The 17567-nt window shown below is 37.4% G+C and overlaps 1 protein-coding gene and 1 long non-coding RNA gene across 4 annotated transcripts in view; one reads left to right on the forward strand and one right to left on the reverse strand.

Moving 5' to 3' along the window:
* LOC131538716 (zinc finger protein 658B-like) overlaps positions 1 to 17567 on the reverse strand; it is a 72612-nt gene that overhangs the window by 50049 nt on the left and 4996 nt on the right. The window lies entirely within an intron of this gene.
* LOC131538854 (uncharacterized) lies at positions 1795 to 3033 on the forward strand. Its single transcript, XR_009270715.1, has 3 exons — positions 1795 to 2015; positions 2431 to 2627; positions 2802 to 3033. It is a non-coding gene; the product is annotated as an uncharacterized LOC131538854 (long non-coding RNA).

Consider the following 17567-nt stretch of genomic DNA (forward strand, 5'->3'; position numbering starts at 1 on the left):
ATCCGTTTTTTACCCCGTGAACCAAAAAATGAGAATCGAGCCAAAATCTTGTTTTTGCGCTTCTCTGAACAAACGAAAAAATGAAAATAGGCGCTGTTTCCTCATTTTTCTACTATCAATATTAAATAAAAAAAAAGAATGATCAGATGATACACGGACGGTCGGTGTATCATCTGATCATTCAATTATTCCACTTTCTCTGGCAAACGAAAAATGAGCAAAACAGGTCAATATTTCGTTTTTCGGTTTTTCTGTACGAACCAAAAGATGTCAGCTGATGTCTTTTTTCTGTTTTTCCAGCTCGAAACCAAAAATCCAATAAACAGGAAAACCTAAACGAAATAATACGGCTATTTTACGTTTTCATTTATTTTTCCAGTTTTCGCGGTGCCTTTTGCGCATGCGTAATGAATAGCCGCGCAATAAGCCTGTCATCATCTCTGGTACGCTACCAAAAGACCCACAATGGCCTCACTCGAGTCATACATGCCAGCAATTTATATGTTTATGAATGGAGTGACATATCGAGAGATGTCTGAAAGGCTGCGAGAAATGGGTGTCCAGCGGGGAAACTCTGAGATCAGTATCCGGAGACAATTTGCCAATCATAATCTGCGGAGAAAAGGACACTCCTCTGATTCAGACCTTGAAATTGCAGTCTCTCGAGCAATACATCAGGTATGAATAATGAATAAGTAATAGAAAAAAAACTGCTATACTATTTGCTGTAGCTTGTTTGTTTGTTTGTTTGTTTGTTTGTTTGTTTGTTTGTGTGTGTGTGTGTGTGTGTGTGTGTGTGTGTGTGTGTGTGTGTGTGTGTGTGTGCATGTGCGTTAACAGACTGGATCAGCTTATGGCCGTAAAATGATGACAGGCTTCCTGTCATCAGTTGGGGTCCGTGCAGGGCAATGCCGAATCGGACGTGTTCTGAGAGCAGCCCATGCTCCTTACCATGAAGAACGGCGTAAAGTAGTTAAGTTTCATGCTTTTACAGGAGTTTATAAGTGTAACAATTTGTATGCCCGCACATGTTCCTATGTGGACCAAAGTTATTCATACATTTTCTTGCTTACCTTGTATAGGGTACCCGTAACTTTAACCCAAACCCATATAATGCAGAATCAACCTGTCCTCCAACCAATACGCCCGTATAGGTCGTTTGTCCAAATCCCTGAAATACGACCCATCAGAGCGTATGCTACAATTGCGCCCCTATCGGCAACAGGACATTTTCATATTAATGTTTTGTATTCTTTTATCTGCGTCATAGTTCGGGTTTCGTGTAGCTCGGTTGGTAGAGCATTGTGTTATAGAACGATATGTAATTACGCGATCATGGGTTCAATTCCAGAGAACGCACGCGCTCATAAAATGTGCACTAAAAGTCATGATTTTGCCTGATTCCTGTAAGGGGTAGGTTTAGGGGTAGGGTTAGGTGTGGTCATTCGTACTAATTAGCCACCTAGTAAAATATGTACGAATACTGTGAGATCGGTGTAAAAAGTCCACATATTGCATTTAAATAAACACGCATTTTGATTGGTAATGACAGTCATACGTCATTTCATGACAACAGACGCAACACGAGACTGTCATTATTTTTACGCGTGCTAGAGGGCGCTTAACTTTAAAACGTAAATATAGGTCGTAATAAGGGCTTGCACAAACGACCTATAGGGTCGTTTTTTGTTGGAGGACAGGCTCGCTGTGGATGGATACAGCAAGAAAATTGTTGCAAATGCAATTATGTCTACAAAAAACAATCTGGTCATCTATGATGCTGTGTACAGGTCAGTATTGCATATTAAGTTTAAAATAAAATATTTTAATTGTCATAGAAAAAATTATATCACATATGTTTATGTAGACCTGCAGTAACACATTATGGAATGTGGGATCAGCTTCGTGTGGACCATGGCAAAGAGTTTTACCTCTGTCTGTACATGCAAGCGAGGCTGTCAGAATATAGACACAACCAGCAGAGAGCGCCGTACCTACAAACTCAGTCAACAAGGGTAAGGTTATTAGTCTACAAGCCATCAATTTATGCATACACCAGTCATGAAAAGTAATATATTAGGCAAATTATTGCTTTTAAGTAAAAGTTTGAGGTTCCTGTACTTATATGTTCTGCTACTTGATACTCCACCACAGTATGAGTAATGACAAACTAACAGAAAATGTAACTGCTCTTGAAAACTGGCCAACGTGACATTTTAGAATTTCCAGTACATTTATCAGAAAATACTTACTGTACAGTTTTATGAATTATGATGGTGTATTTCAACATCACGATGTTGGTGCTTTTACTGAATGGGTCTGAGTATTTCTTCCATCACACACAGACCATTACTCTCTTTAATTGTTTGTTTCTCTAGTTTCCAAATGTGTAAGTTTCCCTGTTCCAACCTTTTATTATTATTACTACAGAATCACACTGTGGAAAGGATGTGGCCAGAAATCAACAACCGGATAAATTACCCAGGCCCTGGTACAGCTACAAGATCAGGAAGCAATTGACATGGAGGACAGCCTGACCAGGTTCTGCACATCCAATCTGACTGTCCAGGTGTGCCAGATTGGAATGAATAGATTTGTGCATTCATGGAATGCTCACAGGATCCCAGGTATGTTATTCTATGCTCCCAGCTTGAGTCAGAGATGCTCACAGAATCGGATGTTCATAGTGAGATGGACCCAGATGGATTTGTTAATAATGCTCTCAGGCTATTCTACAAACATATACTATATAGGTTCTGGAAGCTACCATTAAACATAAAGACTTGTTTGTATTGATACAGGGAGAGGGATACCAAATCAGCTGGCTGGGACAGGAACACCAAGACAAATTACAGCAGATCTTCTACCAGATGCCACGGTAGCAGCTGACATGTATGACAGTGACATGGGATCATCTCTCACCAGAATATCTTCTTTTGGAAGTGACCCCTTTCTGTCCGAGAGCAGAACAGCACTTTTCACATAATTACCCTGACCTTGCAGTTCTTTTTGACAGTGTTGCCAATTATAACTATGTCCCATTCAAAGAGGCTTTGATCTACCTGATTAATGTAACAAAGAGATTTTCCTAATTTCATATGCCCTGGGTCATGTGGAACCTTGTCATAAATTGAGGGATAGCCTCGCTATGATGGAATGCAAATTTTAGCACTTATGTTCTGTTTAAATATACATACTGTAAATATGGACTCCAATGTTATGCAGTCACTACTCCATACTCTGTAACAGGGAATAAGTATAAGTATTAAATGTATCTTGTTACTATGAAAACAATTCATTAAAAAAAAAAAATCCACTTTGATATTGTCATTGCATTAATTACACAGTATAAACAGGATTTTTTTGGGGGAAAATATATTTAAGAACAGTGAGAGCTTAAAGATGAAACAGACAAAATGTTGTAAACAAGTTACGTCCACCTTTGAAAATCTTAACATAAGATAACAATAACACAATCTTAACATCAGTGTGGAGTGAGCTCAGAACAACAAAGCAATGTAAAACAATCATCACCAAATGTTATCTCTATTATAATATCCCTGTGATTTCAGAACAAAGCAGCAATAACACAACATACTGCCACATTTTTACTCTTATGAAATTTCTGTGAGATAAGAACAAAGCAATATAAAACATCTAGCCTTATTTTCTAATGCTTATAAAATTCCTGAGTTGACACTAATATGCAACATAAAACATAGCAAACATAGCATGTGTAAAGATGGATTAAGTGACAAGAACACATGCAGCGTTTACTCGTGTGCCAATCCTCTAACAACATTCACTAGTTCAGTAAAGCCAGTAACCCTGTGAATGTTGGTGGAAAAATCATCTGTTCGACACTTCAAACACAGTGAAGAATTCTGAAGTCACAAAGTAGTGCAGGATCTGCATCCAACTAAGCTTTCACAACATGCTGCGAATACCGGATCTTCCATGAATCCTGACAGTGGAGAAAATATATATTTCAGGTTTAAAACTGCAATACAAGACAACAGCCAGCTCTGTGGGAGTGATTTTTTTTCTGTGTTTCCAGATTCTCCAAGCATAAACATAAATGTCAATGTTATATGTTAATAATGTTTTATATAGTGCTGTGTGTCTGAAGGCTGAATTTTTAAATTCCATACAAAGACGAGACTGACCTCTGCAAACTAGACAAGTGAAGAAATCCTTCACATTCCTGGACTGTTCTTCAGTCGGTACCAATGTTGTCTTCCTGTTTTGATGGACCAGGTCAGACAGTTCCTGGATGGCAGTGGTCACCTCAGATAAACCCTGAGCAGCCAGGACAACATCCTCGACTTTCTCCAATACACTGTCCAGTCCCCCTTCATCATCTCTGCGTCTATGAAACAGAAATATTGAATTTATATATTCTTTTTTTTTATATAAATATTATATTTTTAAGCATACATAGGTAACTAGGACTGCATTTGGTATAGTAATAGCAAAGAAAACACGGTAACACTTTACAATAAGGTTCATTAGTTAACTACATTAGTTAACATTAACTAATAATAAACTGCACTTATACAGCGTTTATTCATCTTTGTTAATGTTAATTTCAACATTTACTAATACATTATTAAAATCTTGTTAACATTAGTTAATGCACTGTGAACTAACATGAACTAACAATGAACATCTGTATTTTTATTAACTAACGTTAGCGAAGATTAGTAAATACAGTAACAAATGTATTGCTCTAATGTTTAACTAATGAACCTTATTGTAAAGTGTTACCGAAAACACTTATAAACATGACTTTTTCCATATGTTCAATCAGATCAGCTTTGCTCATTTAAGGCCATTCTTTGCCTTTTACAGCACTGATGTCGGGAGGGAAACTGAGGAAGCATAACAAGTCACTGACAAACTGACTTACGAGATTCTCCGCCTTTTCTGTCTCATAGCTTGGAAATCAGCCTCCAGTACAGCCATGATTTTTCGTGAGTTTTGTTTCCAGTAAAAGGACCCTAAACGAGTACACAAAATATATAATGATTGAATAAGAGCTAATTCGTGAGTCCGACATGTGAATGCATAATAATTTATCAACAAAAGTTTGACAACTTTACTTGGTTACATGGTAAATAAAAGTAAATAACGGTAAATAAAAGTTTTCAACTGAAGCACCTCTTGTTCCTTCAGAGTCTAGTATTTCAACTGCATTGTGGTCTGTCAAAATGACTGGGTCATTGGTTCCAAGGGCATCTTTCACTTTTGCAGTCATAACTGGTACAGTGGCCTCTTGCTCTGTGAATTTTATCACCACCATTCTGCTGGTGACGAGTTTCCCACTTTGAAACTCCCCCAGGCTGACCGTCCTGGGATTCATAACAGCTTCATTTAGAGTTTTGCACAATGATGAACATTGTGTACATGTAAGAAAAAATATGTTATTGCCAGGGACAGTAATTTAAAAAGAAAATTAGCTTACTTTGTGAAGTATTTCAGAGATTGGGCTCTGGGTGGCAGTGAGGGACTCGCAGAGGTACAAGGCCTGGAGAAACGAAACTGGCTGCTTGCGGATGGAGGTGGTCCAGAGGCAGCAGCATTGCCGCTTGTGCTGGGAACAGACCCATGGACCTCATAGTGGGCCTGGTCTCTGAGGTCTAATGAGCTAAAGTGGCCATCTGCTCTAGGAAACACTGCCACATTTGCATCATCTGTGAGATACAGGCTCTGGCTGCTTACCTAAAAAAAAAAAAAGAGAGGTTTTCTTAAGGATGCACAACCATCATGCAATTCATTGTACCCTTTATTCTTTAGATAGATATAGGCAATCACTACAATCAGATGCCAGATTTTAGGTTCACTAAGCTAAAACTAATAAAAACAAACACAGCAGTCCTTCAATAAATTATAATAGTAAGTTTTTTGTGTTTTAGAGAAGTGTATGATAGTTTTGGAGGATGCAGTTTGTGGCGTTATCGAACTGTATTGCACAGAAGAGTGTTTCTGTCATTGAGCTGAACCGAACTGATTTAAATGGGGTAGACAAAATAATAATAGTACAATACGATATAGTTCAACAGCACCAGTAACTGCAACCACATGACCGCATCAAAACATCTCTAAATCAGTTTTAACACAATCTGAATATTATAAACAAGAATATATATATATATATATATATATATATATATACACACACACATTTTTTTGTATAAAGGATGTCATCTCAAAATCGTCAGCTATTGTGTCTGTGTTTTCGCCGACATACCTGGAATATTTTAGAAATATTTTCCACCATCATGTCCTCCTCCCTCAATGTGACTCTTTTAGCCGAAGTAAAAAGCACAAATGATAATGATAAATTCAGATCCATTTCGTCGCAATATGTTGCCTCCGAGTCCAACTTAGACTACCTGTAACCACGCGGTTGAGTAGCAAGCATTCATTACGCATGCGCAAAGCGGTAAGACACCGCGAAAACTGGAAAAATAAATGAAAACGTAAAATAGCCGTATTATTTCGTTTAGGTTTTCCTGTTTATTGGATTTTTGGTTTCGAGCTGGAAAAACGGAAAAAAGACATCAGCTGACATCTTTTAGTTCGTACAGAAAAACCGAAAAACGAAATATTGACCTGTTTTGCCCATTTTTCGTTTGCCAGAGAAAGTGGAATAATTGAATGATCAGATGATACACGGGTCCGTGTACGTTGCGTTCATTCGAATTTTAATTCTGAATTGAAAAACATAAATCGAATTACGATGCTTTATTCGTTTTTTTATTTAATGTTGAAAGCAGAAAAATTGGAAAACGCCGTTTTATTGTTTCAGAACACACGCAATAAAGAGAAAATGACTTGTTTGTTAATTTGTCTCTATTCGTTTAATCACAATTAGTGGGGTAATCAAAATCTCATAATACCAAACATGATGAATGCCCTAAATTGCACAGTATTTTCATCATAACAACCTAACCTGGAAGTGAAGCTAAGCCTATAATTGGCGGTCTTTTCTTGGGGAAAAAATGTCCAGTCTTGAGCCATATGCGCAAATGATTTCTAATATGATACAAACTGGAGAAACATTTTCAGAGATCTCAGACAGGTTAGTTCAACAGGTTACACTTTATATTAGGTGGCCTTAACTACTATGTACTTACATCAAAAAATTTGTACAATGTACTTACTGTGTTCATATTGTATTGCAAAAAAAAATTACTGCTATTGAGGTGGGATATGGGTAAGGTTAGGGACAGGTTTAGTGGACTGGGTAGGTTTAAGGGTGGGTTAAGGTGTAAGGGATGGGTCAACAGTGTAATTATAAATGTAATTACACAAATTAATTACAGATGTAATTACATATTGGTATTTTTAAAAATATAAGTACAATGTAAAAACATGTATGTACACAATAAGTGCATTGTACCAAATTATTAATTTAAATGTAAGTACATAGTAGTTAAGGCCACCTAATATAAAGTGGGACCGTTCAACATGGTGCTGGTCGCGGCTGTTCTGCAATGAGTATCCGAAGATTTTGTGCACAGCACAACATTGTAAGAAGAGGACATGTATCGGACTCCCATTTAGAACTGGCAATAGCTAATGCCATAAGTGAGGTAAGGACAATATTTCATTGTTTTAGTCGCTAATTACGGTACTTCACGGACTGTGGCAGCAGACATACCCTTTCATTAAACATACTTTTTCGTGTCCTAATAGACAGGGCCAACATTTGGCAGAAAACTCATGACAGGATACCTGTCGGCAAATGGGATAAGAGCGGGTGAGGGCAGAGTGGGCCAACTTTTGAGAACCATCCAACAACCATACCATGAAGCGCGATGTCATGTAAGTGTGCGTGTGTTTAATAAATAGGCTACAGTGGGGTGTCTAAGCCGGTTTATTATCAACTGTTCTGTGATCTTTACTCTCAAAATATATACTACTGCTCTCTAAAATATGTATTGTATTTATTTATATGGCAGCTGACCAATAAAGTAGGGATAACGTACAGTCATTATCGCACAATAAACTCGTTTAAGCTGAGACATTTCAGTTTACTAAAGTTAGTAAACTGTCTTGGCGACATTTCCTGAATTTTTATAAAGGATGTTATACACCAACAATAACCCATACTTAATTGTGTGTTCAGGGTGCACGTAACCTGAATCCAGTTCCTTATACTGCGGAACGCATGGGCCATAAATTGCACATTGACCAGAATGAAAAACTGGCAATGTTTGGAGCAACACATGTTCTGGCAATTGATGGATTTAGCAGCAAAATTGTTTCTTTTTCATCCATGCCAATAAAGAACAACCTTTTAATTTACGAGGACGTTTACAGGTGAGAAATTTTCGTGAATTTGCATTTTAGTAGTATTTGTTATTATTATTATTATTATTATTCCCAGATCTGCAGTTGTTAACCATGGGATGTGGGACCAAGTTAGAGTGGACCATGGAAAGGAATTTTACTTATCCTTATTCATTCAAGAAATGATTGAAGGTTACCGAAACAGACCAGAGAGACAACCCTACATGCAAACACAATCAACTAAGGTACAGTATGAGCTCGATTTGCATAATATAGGTAAATTGTGAAAATACTTTTTTTTTTTACCAATATTGAAGAAAATCACAGCTGCTGGTGCATACAACAAAGAGGCACTGTTGTGATTCTAAGTTTACATACACCAGAATGATAATTTCTTAAAATATAAGAGGGATAATATATAGTACTACTTTGAAAAAGCAATGTTTACGTGTAGTCCACAAACCAAATTCACTGAATTTACCAGCTTAAATGTTTACATAGGCTTGATTCTTAATACAAAGCATTATTGCCTGGACAAAGGCTGTATAAATGTTTTGTGGTAGTCTCTTGTTTGTCCCAAGTTGTTAAAATAACCCCTGTTCTTCAGAACTGTTCTCCATGTCGTAGACCTTATACATATTGGTGATTGTGACAGATATTAAACTAATACAAAAGCTGATCATATGGTTCAAAAACATGTTTTCACATCAGCAGTTTAAAATAACTACTTAAAGGGGTCATATAATGGTACATGCACTTTTACAAGTTGATTGTACTGAAATGTGTGTTAGCAGTGCCTGTACACAACCATCATAAAATGATAAAAATCCATCCAGTGTTTTTTTTTTAATCTCCTTATTTCTTTTACCCTGTCTCAAATCAAGCCGTTCGACCGTGTGACGCCACACGGTCGGACGCCTCCCACGATGGTTGATTGACAGCAGTGTTTCAACACAGACCTTGCTCGTGAGCGAGCTGTCAATCATAGTCCGCGCGTCATTGTTGATATACGCTGGAGCTGTCTATGAGCAGAATGGCGTCTAAGCGATTGTGGTGTTCTGTTCTCGGGTGCAATAATGAACACAGCAGTCATTTTGATGTTCCTAAGTCCGAACCGCTGAAGACACAGTGGCTGAGTTTTGCTTTTGAAGGGAATATTCCCCACGAGCAACGTCAATGTTTTCATGTTTGCGCGAATCATTTTTCACCAGACTGCTTTATAAATGAAGGTCAGTATAAAGCTGGTTTTGCTAAGAAGCTGCTCCTGAAAAAAGAATCGGTACCAACTATTCATGTTTCTGCTGAACCTCCAGAAGAAGTGAGTGTAACGTTTAATTAACCTTTATATTAATCTTTATATTAATCTTTGCAAATCGCTAGCACGCTTCACGATGTATGTGGCTAATGTTTACATTCAGGGTACATGCATGTTTTCTGTTTCACAGAACAGAGGGGCGGGGCGAGCAAAGCTCATTAGCATTTAAAAACACACGCACTAAAACCGTGTGCTGAAAACAGAGCTGTTTTTGAGCAGGTAAAATGAGTGTTTTCTTACAATACTAATGAGAAAGTATATTACAAACTTTCAATTTAGACCCTAAAGAATCATATTAGCTTGTACAAAAATGGCATTATATGACCCCTTTAAATCAATGTTCTTCTGTTTCCACAAATCACAGAACCACACAGTTGAAAGGATGTGGCCAGAGATAAATAATAGGGTTAATTATCCACTAAAAACAGCACTTGTAGAGCTAGTGGACCAGGAATTGTTGGACATGGAGGACAATCTTGTCAGATACTGTGTCTCCAGCTTCACATGCCAGCTATGCCACCTTGGCATCAGTAGAGTTGTACAAGCTTGGAATGAACACCGTATTCCAGGTATACTGAAAGAACACTTTTATTAAAATAACAATGATTAAGGACTGTCAATCTGACTTGAAATTTTGTTACTCCAGGCAAAGGCATTCCCAATGTTTTGGCAGAGGGTGGATGTCTAAAGAAAATCTCAGAGGAACTGTTGCCACATGCCAATGAAACAGCTGAACTTTACGAAGCAGAACTAGGCTCTTCACTGACCAGACATTCAGTGTTTGGAAGAGATCCCTTTTCTTCAGAGAGACAAAGAGCATGTGTGGAACACCACTTTGCTGAACTACACCCAGATATAGAAATATGTTACAACAAAACTGTGAACGGTGACTTCTCGTACTTTAAACTAGCTCTGCTGGATCTCATTGAAACAACAAAAAGATACACAACATGAACCATAAATAACAGAAAAAGCAGAGAAACAACATTAACAAATTTGTTCAGAGTTTAGTCAACAGAAATAATGTCTTTCAGAACAGATAATGCATCAGAAAGGCCTGTGACTTCATAAACATTGGTGCACTCTTGTCTACATTTAAGACACTGGCTAGAAGTTTCATGCCATTGCAACACACATACTTTGCATCCCACAATGCTCCGGCAACAGACTGCAAACATTGGCTCTTTGAAGGGTCCTGTGAAATAAGAGATTCAATAAATAAAGTTTGTCTTACTCATTTTGTCTGGTTAAAAGTTCCAGTTTTCCCCCACTCTTATTATAAAGTCAATTCCTAAAAAAATAACAGTAATTTGGGAAAAAATTAAAAATAGCAAGCAGCAGCAACTGAGCTATTGTTTTTACATGATGCTTAATACATAATATGGTAGTCATTTTGGCAAGTCTAAAACAACTGCTATATTAGACTGAGTAGTACAAAGAACTACTGTGTGCACCTTTAAAAAGTTTAACACATGGTTAAAGTTCACCGCTTTAATGCAAAGCATCAGATTGTGTTAAAAATATTGAGCTGGGGTGCAAACCTTTGCATACATGACAGTTGAATGCTGTCTGTAGCTGTTGTGCTTGGAAGTTTGTCATCACCAGTGTGGTTCTCCTGTTACTGGAGGCAACGTCGGAGAGCTCCTTCATTACTGACGTGACTTCTTGCAGGCCTTGAGCAGCCAGCACAACTTCTTCAATTCTTTCAAACACATCCTGCAAGCCACTGCTGCCATCATCTCTCTGACTGAAGTTGAGACAAAAAAATAAAATAAATCTCATTCTTGTTTTAGGTAGAATGTTAATGACTGACAGACAGAAATCATTCACTCCAAAAAAATGAAAGTGAATACTGACAAGCTATCAGTTGTTAATATTCTTTGATTGTCTAAGATCATACAGGTCATACAGTATGGAACATGAGGGTGAGTAGATGACAACTGATATTGAGGTGAATGCTCTTGTCAACTACAGTCTCCGTCATAAATTGAGATGCTTGTTGAGTGCTTAACTCTCTGGGGTCTGAGGGTGTTTTGGGGGCCTGGAGAAGTTTTGACATGCCCTTACATTTGTGCTTTTTTCAGTTGCTTATAAACATATAAATGGCTAAAGTCTTATATCACTGCAAACAGCACAAACTGGGCTACAATAATTTGTGAGCAGCATTTATGTACATGATTTTGTTTTTGAGAAAGAAACGTTTATGCGTGGTTAGTGAAAAACTAAAATTTTGAAGTCACTGAAATAAGGCCATAAAACACATACAGAACATTTGTTCACAAGACTTTTGAGAACTGGATCTTGTAGCCTAGAATTTGTGCTTCAAAATGACATGTAAATCATCTTGTTTACTTGCTCACAGAAAACAATATATTGATTTAAAGATTCTAAGTCACTTTTTGAGCGGAAAGGCTCTATGCGAGAGGGCGTGACTCACACCTGAGAAGACAAAGGCCCGCATAATGAGCTCCATAATGAGCCATTCAGTCAGGTGTGACTGAGAGAGAAGAGTTACAAGAAAGAATGGGAGGAAAAAAGAAATGTGTATACATATAACTATCACATAAAATAACTTGAGATTCACTTGCGAGTGCAGTTAAACAGTTTATTAGGAACAAACAAACAAATAAACAACAGAAGAGTCAAGACATCGTGGGTGCAATATCCAAAACAGTGGCAGGAAACTGGAACCCAGGAAAACAGGAGACAGCAGAAACTGCATGAAAAAACACAAAACAGATGTGAGCAACACAATGAACGGACAAAGACAAAGCAAACATGGTGACAATACATACACTACCAGTCAAATTATTTAAACAGTAAGATTTGTGTAGAACAGTAACAGTAAGAAGTGTCTTCAGCTCACCAAGCCTGCATTTATTTGATCCAAATACAGCAAAAACAGTACATTATATTTATTATAATATATAGGCCTACATATTTGTACTATTCAGAATAAATAAAGCATAGAACATATAACTATCCTCACGTCGTGCAACATTTAAATGCAATGAAAGGTTGCCTATCATATTTCAAAATGTTGCACTCGATTTTACACATTTTATTCTGGAGTTATAGTTTGGGAAAAGTTCACCAGTAAATGCGTTCAACTTTGTCACAACAACACATGATCGAATGCCAATAAGAAACATTACTTACTCGGTATAAAGTATCTCCTCCTCCGCGGCTCCAGCTGCGCTCGCGTTCTGTTTGTGAAGTAAACAAAGCTTTTTTCCTCTCAGCGCGTCTTCTGGGGGTAAATACAAGGCTTTTTCCTCTCAGCGTGTTCTTCCAAAACTGAAAAGTATCCGAGATGAACGCGTTGCTGCTTTGTTTACGGGGGTGTGGGCGTTTACATGCCGCGTGGCTCGCGTGGAGGTTTGTAATAACAATAGCGCGAGCAGCGCGTGGGTGTGACCTAATTAGAGATAATGAGATCAGACGGAAAAACTGGACATGTCCTTGGTTTCATACGGATTACTTTATCACAGAATATTTGTTTTCGGTAAGACTTACTTCATTTAACAGTAGACATGTCAAGCTTTCTATAGATATATTTCTCATGTCTCTGTGTGAAGTATTTGCTGAGTTACAGTTCATTTTAGTGACGCATTTCTAAAAACAGTTCGCGGAGACGGAGAAGACCGAGAGCGCACCCTGTTTGTTTTCTTTATTCTTCAAAAGCACAAAGTTTAGTTTTTATTATGAGTGTATACAAATAAAAGTAGACCCCTTACAGATTCGAATGGTGTATTGCTCTTATCTGTACAATCAAAAATGGCAGAGTAATTCAAGCTCATTTCAGCCTTATCAGGAAAATCTGCCTCAAAACGCATATATGCGTTTGTCGACCCCAGAGGGTTAATCACACAAGCCAAAAACCAATTTTATTTAAAAAAAAATTCCTGGAGACTGCCCAGTAGACAGCATTGTACATTTTGAATGTTTTCCTTATTCCTTGGTTTCCTTGGATTACCTTGAGAGACTCTAGGAACAATTTTAAAACCCTTAAAACAATTTTAAACAGGTTTAAACGAATCCTGTTCCTGGAGATCTACCTTCCTGCAAAGTTCAGCTCCAATCCTGATCAAACACACCTGTCTGTAAAGTGCTCTTGAAGATCTTAATTAGCTGGTTCTTGTTTGTTTGATTAAGGCTAGAACTGAACTTTGCAAGAAGGTAGATCTCCAGGAACAGGATTTGTTTAAACCTGTTTAAAATTGTTTTAAAGGTTTTAAAATAGATATATAGAGAGTAGTATGGTAGTTCTATTCCAATGAAGTGCAGATGGTTTACCAAAAACTAAAATGTACTGTATATTTATCTTATTCAATATGCACTGGTAACTTCACACAGAAAAGGTATCTGTTTTCTGTATATTATTCATAATTGTTTCTGTCTATAGTCCTGGAGAACTGACAAATGCACTGTATGCTGCATTGAAGATTCAAGAAACTGGATTTTTTTATTTATGTTTTCACATGCTTATAATGACAACAAACCTGACATTGACTGTGACTCTTTCATGTAGTTTTTCTTCTCTTTGCAGAATAACACTCTGGTCAGAAGCAGAAGCCATCACTGGTCCATACTTGGAGTAAGGGAATCGCTGGTTCCCCTTTTGTCGTTCACTTCAACATTGTGTCGAGTGTACAACACTAGGGGTCACTCTTGGGAGTCCAAACACCTCTGACATATCGGAGAAAAGGCCAATGAAATTGGGTGTGCAGAATTTGCATAGCTGGCCAAACCCAGATATCCATATCTGTTTTCAAATAAAAAAAACGAAAAAACAAATCGTTTTTTAATTTATCATTTTATTACCTTGTTTTAATAATTATTTAAAATGATGTTTTTTTTTTTTACAGACACCTAATCTTCTCCAAATAACAATTTTTTGAATAATGGCCTAAAAATTGAATTTTACATTTTGATTTTTCGATTAAGATATATGACCCGGAAGTTTGAAAAGAACGGAAACCTGTAGCACACGCGAATGCAAGACATGAAACTTTCAAAGCCATGGACACATACACGCTCTTTAGGGGCTCTAAGAGAGTTACGTTAAAAGACAAGGACATTAGTGATGCTCAGGTCGTCTCATAACCCACGGGTCGGGTTGGGGCGGGTAAAGAAATTGTCACTTTATCGGCGGTTAGCTTGAAACTGGTTCCTCAACAAAAAGCCAATAGGATTTTTCCATAGGCTTTTGGATAATTGCAAAAAATAAGCTCTGTGTTCAATCATAGTTCATGAAACTTTCACGTTTTGTCCATCAAGATAATCTTCACAAAATAATAAGCCTAAATAAAACTTAGGCTATAAACGAACTACAGCACCACAGTCGCTTGCCTTCAGCGTCACGACCACCGCGCTCCCGACAACTGTTTTTGGCAAACTTATTTTTAACATATTCAGTGAAGGATTTACTCTGTATATGAATTTTAATCCACGCTACAGGAACCGTTTCATATAAACTGGAATAAATACAAAACTAGAGCCAAACTAAAACTGCAATGAGACATTAGTAAAAGGTATAGTGAATAAATGAAATAATCTTAACTAAAGGACATTTAAAGCACGTTGTCACGAATCCGGTCTATGAACTTCCGTTCACTCACCACCAGAGGTCACTCGCTCACCACATTGACTCTCACACCATACATCACACTGGACTGCATTTCCCATCATCCATTGCACTGATGACACATACACAGCTGATTACACTGATTGCACACACAGCTGACTGCACTGATCACACACCCTACATAAACCATAGACTTTCTCCCCCTCACTGCCGAGCATTGTATGCACTTATCGCTGCCCTAGCTTTAGCTACCCTACAGAGCCTTTTATAGTTTGCCTAACCCTACCTGGCCTGTTTCGGATTGTGTTTTCTCCTGCCTGGTCGATTCAAATTAAAAAGCAGTAGTTCTATACACCTGAGGAGTATACATGGTGTCTGCTGGTTTTTAAAATGTGCTAAATTAAGGTTTCCTGATAAAAGACTTAAAATTACTTAAATTTAGATTTGACATATTGCTGCAACAATTTGAAGATTTCCCTCCTTGATAGTTACTGCGTCATCAAGCAAGATGATTGAGGCAGCGGAATACATGTTGAACTACAGCCATGTTGATCAGCTTTCAAACAAGTTTAAAATGGGTAAAGGTTTAAAGAAAAATGGCTCGAGAAGGATGAGTTCTTGTGGTGGTTTAAGCCGGTGATGGGAAATGTCTATGGACATTATCTGTCTATCAACATTATCATTCACTTAGCAAAAACCAAACAAAAGCTCGCCTTAAGAGTTCAAAAGCATTCACTGCGCAATGAAGCCTATAAGAATACAGTTAGAATGAACCTATAATTCAAGTTATGAAAGCCAAAATATCCCTATATGAGTTTTTGTTTTAAGTAACATACTATACAGTAATATGACTCAAGCAAGAGTGCCACTTTCCTAAATGAGCACGATCGCAAATATGACATCGATATTGTACAACAGTTCTACAAACAAGTTTGAGTTAAATTTTAGACACAATAGGCCTATTGTCTGTTTTGCCAACAAAAATACTTCCAAGCAAAGCCAAAGCACAACAATTGCGCATCTGTTTTTAAACAATCCATTCATAAAGACATGCTTCGTTTCTGAATCCAGCCTACTTGTGGCATAAGCTCCTCCCACTTGCGGTTCCCAAGCTCCTCCCACTTGCTGTTCTTGGCTTAAGCTCCTCCCACTTGCAGGTCTCCGGGCTGCAGCGATAACTACATGTATTGAGCACACTGTAAAAAATGACCGTGATTTTAACGGTAAAAAAAACTGTGAAAAAGCTACGGTAAAAACCTGTTAAATGGTTAACGGTAAGTTCCCCTAATATATATGGAGAAAAACTGTAATAGACATTTCAGACAATTTTACAGTGAAATACCACTTTTGGAAGTGAAAAAGAATGTAAAATTTACAGGGGAAAACCGTAAATTGACGTTCCCAGAATTCCCTGCATTGCATTACAAATTTTGTTTGAATTAACTAGGTTTCTTCTTAGTTTTTTCTCATCAGTTATGTTTATTAGGGTTGTATGTTACATCTAAAAACAGATTTCAGTACTTCAATAGGTTGGTATATTAACATTATATCAGTTAATGGAATTACGGTATTTAACTGTAAATTTAAGTTAAAACCTAAAACTTTGATACTGTATATTTTACAGTAGAATTCCGGCTATAAACGAACTACAGCACCACAGTCGCTTGCCTTCAGCGTCACCACCACCGCGCTCCCGACAACTGTTTCAAACTTATTTTTAACATAACTATATCAAATCATTCATGGGCCTAAAAACTAGGTGTATATATATATATATATATATATATATATATATAATTTTTTTATTTTTTTTAAATGGATATGGGACCCAAAGCAAAATATGGTCAGGGAGTCAAAAATTGTTACAATCTGTGACATCTGAAAAGTGCAGTGCTGTGATCACTCAGGTCAAGAATTGAGAACCACACTGGTTTAAGACTGATACAAAATAATAAATAAAAAAAATGCAAATGGAACTTATATACACCTGTAAACTTTCTGATAGATTAAGTTGTTTTTAACAGGCATGGTGTTATATGCCACTATTTGGCTGCTGAATCCATCTACTGCCACAACATGTGTCACACCAAACATCACCAGCTTCTCATTTTGGTCCAAGTGTAGTTTATGTCCCATGTATTCAGCATTATAAGGGACTGGATTCAGATTGCGTACTCCCTAAGAGTTCACAAAACAAGCTGTTATAACGACACTGCCCCTGCATGACAGTATCTCTCAGGAATAAGCAATGATCATACATAGTTAGTAAACTTTGACTTGAAATTATTAGACAAGGCCCTTAAAACTGGGCAATGCCAAGCTTTTGCCATAATTCATGATATGGTTGATGACCCTGTCGTAGCGCTT

This window comes from Onychostoma macrolepis, chromosome 04, assembly GCF_012432095.1.
Source record: "Onychostoma macrolepis isolate SWU-2019 chromosome 04, ASM1243209v1, whole genome shotgun sequence".
Classification (NCBI taxonomy): Eukaryota; Metazoa; Chordata; class Actinopteri; order Cypriniformes; family Cyprinidae; genus Onychostoma; species Onychostoma macrolepis.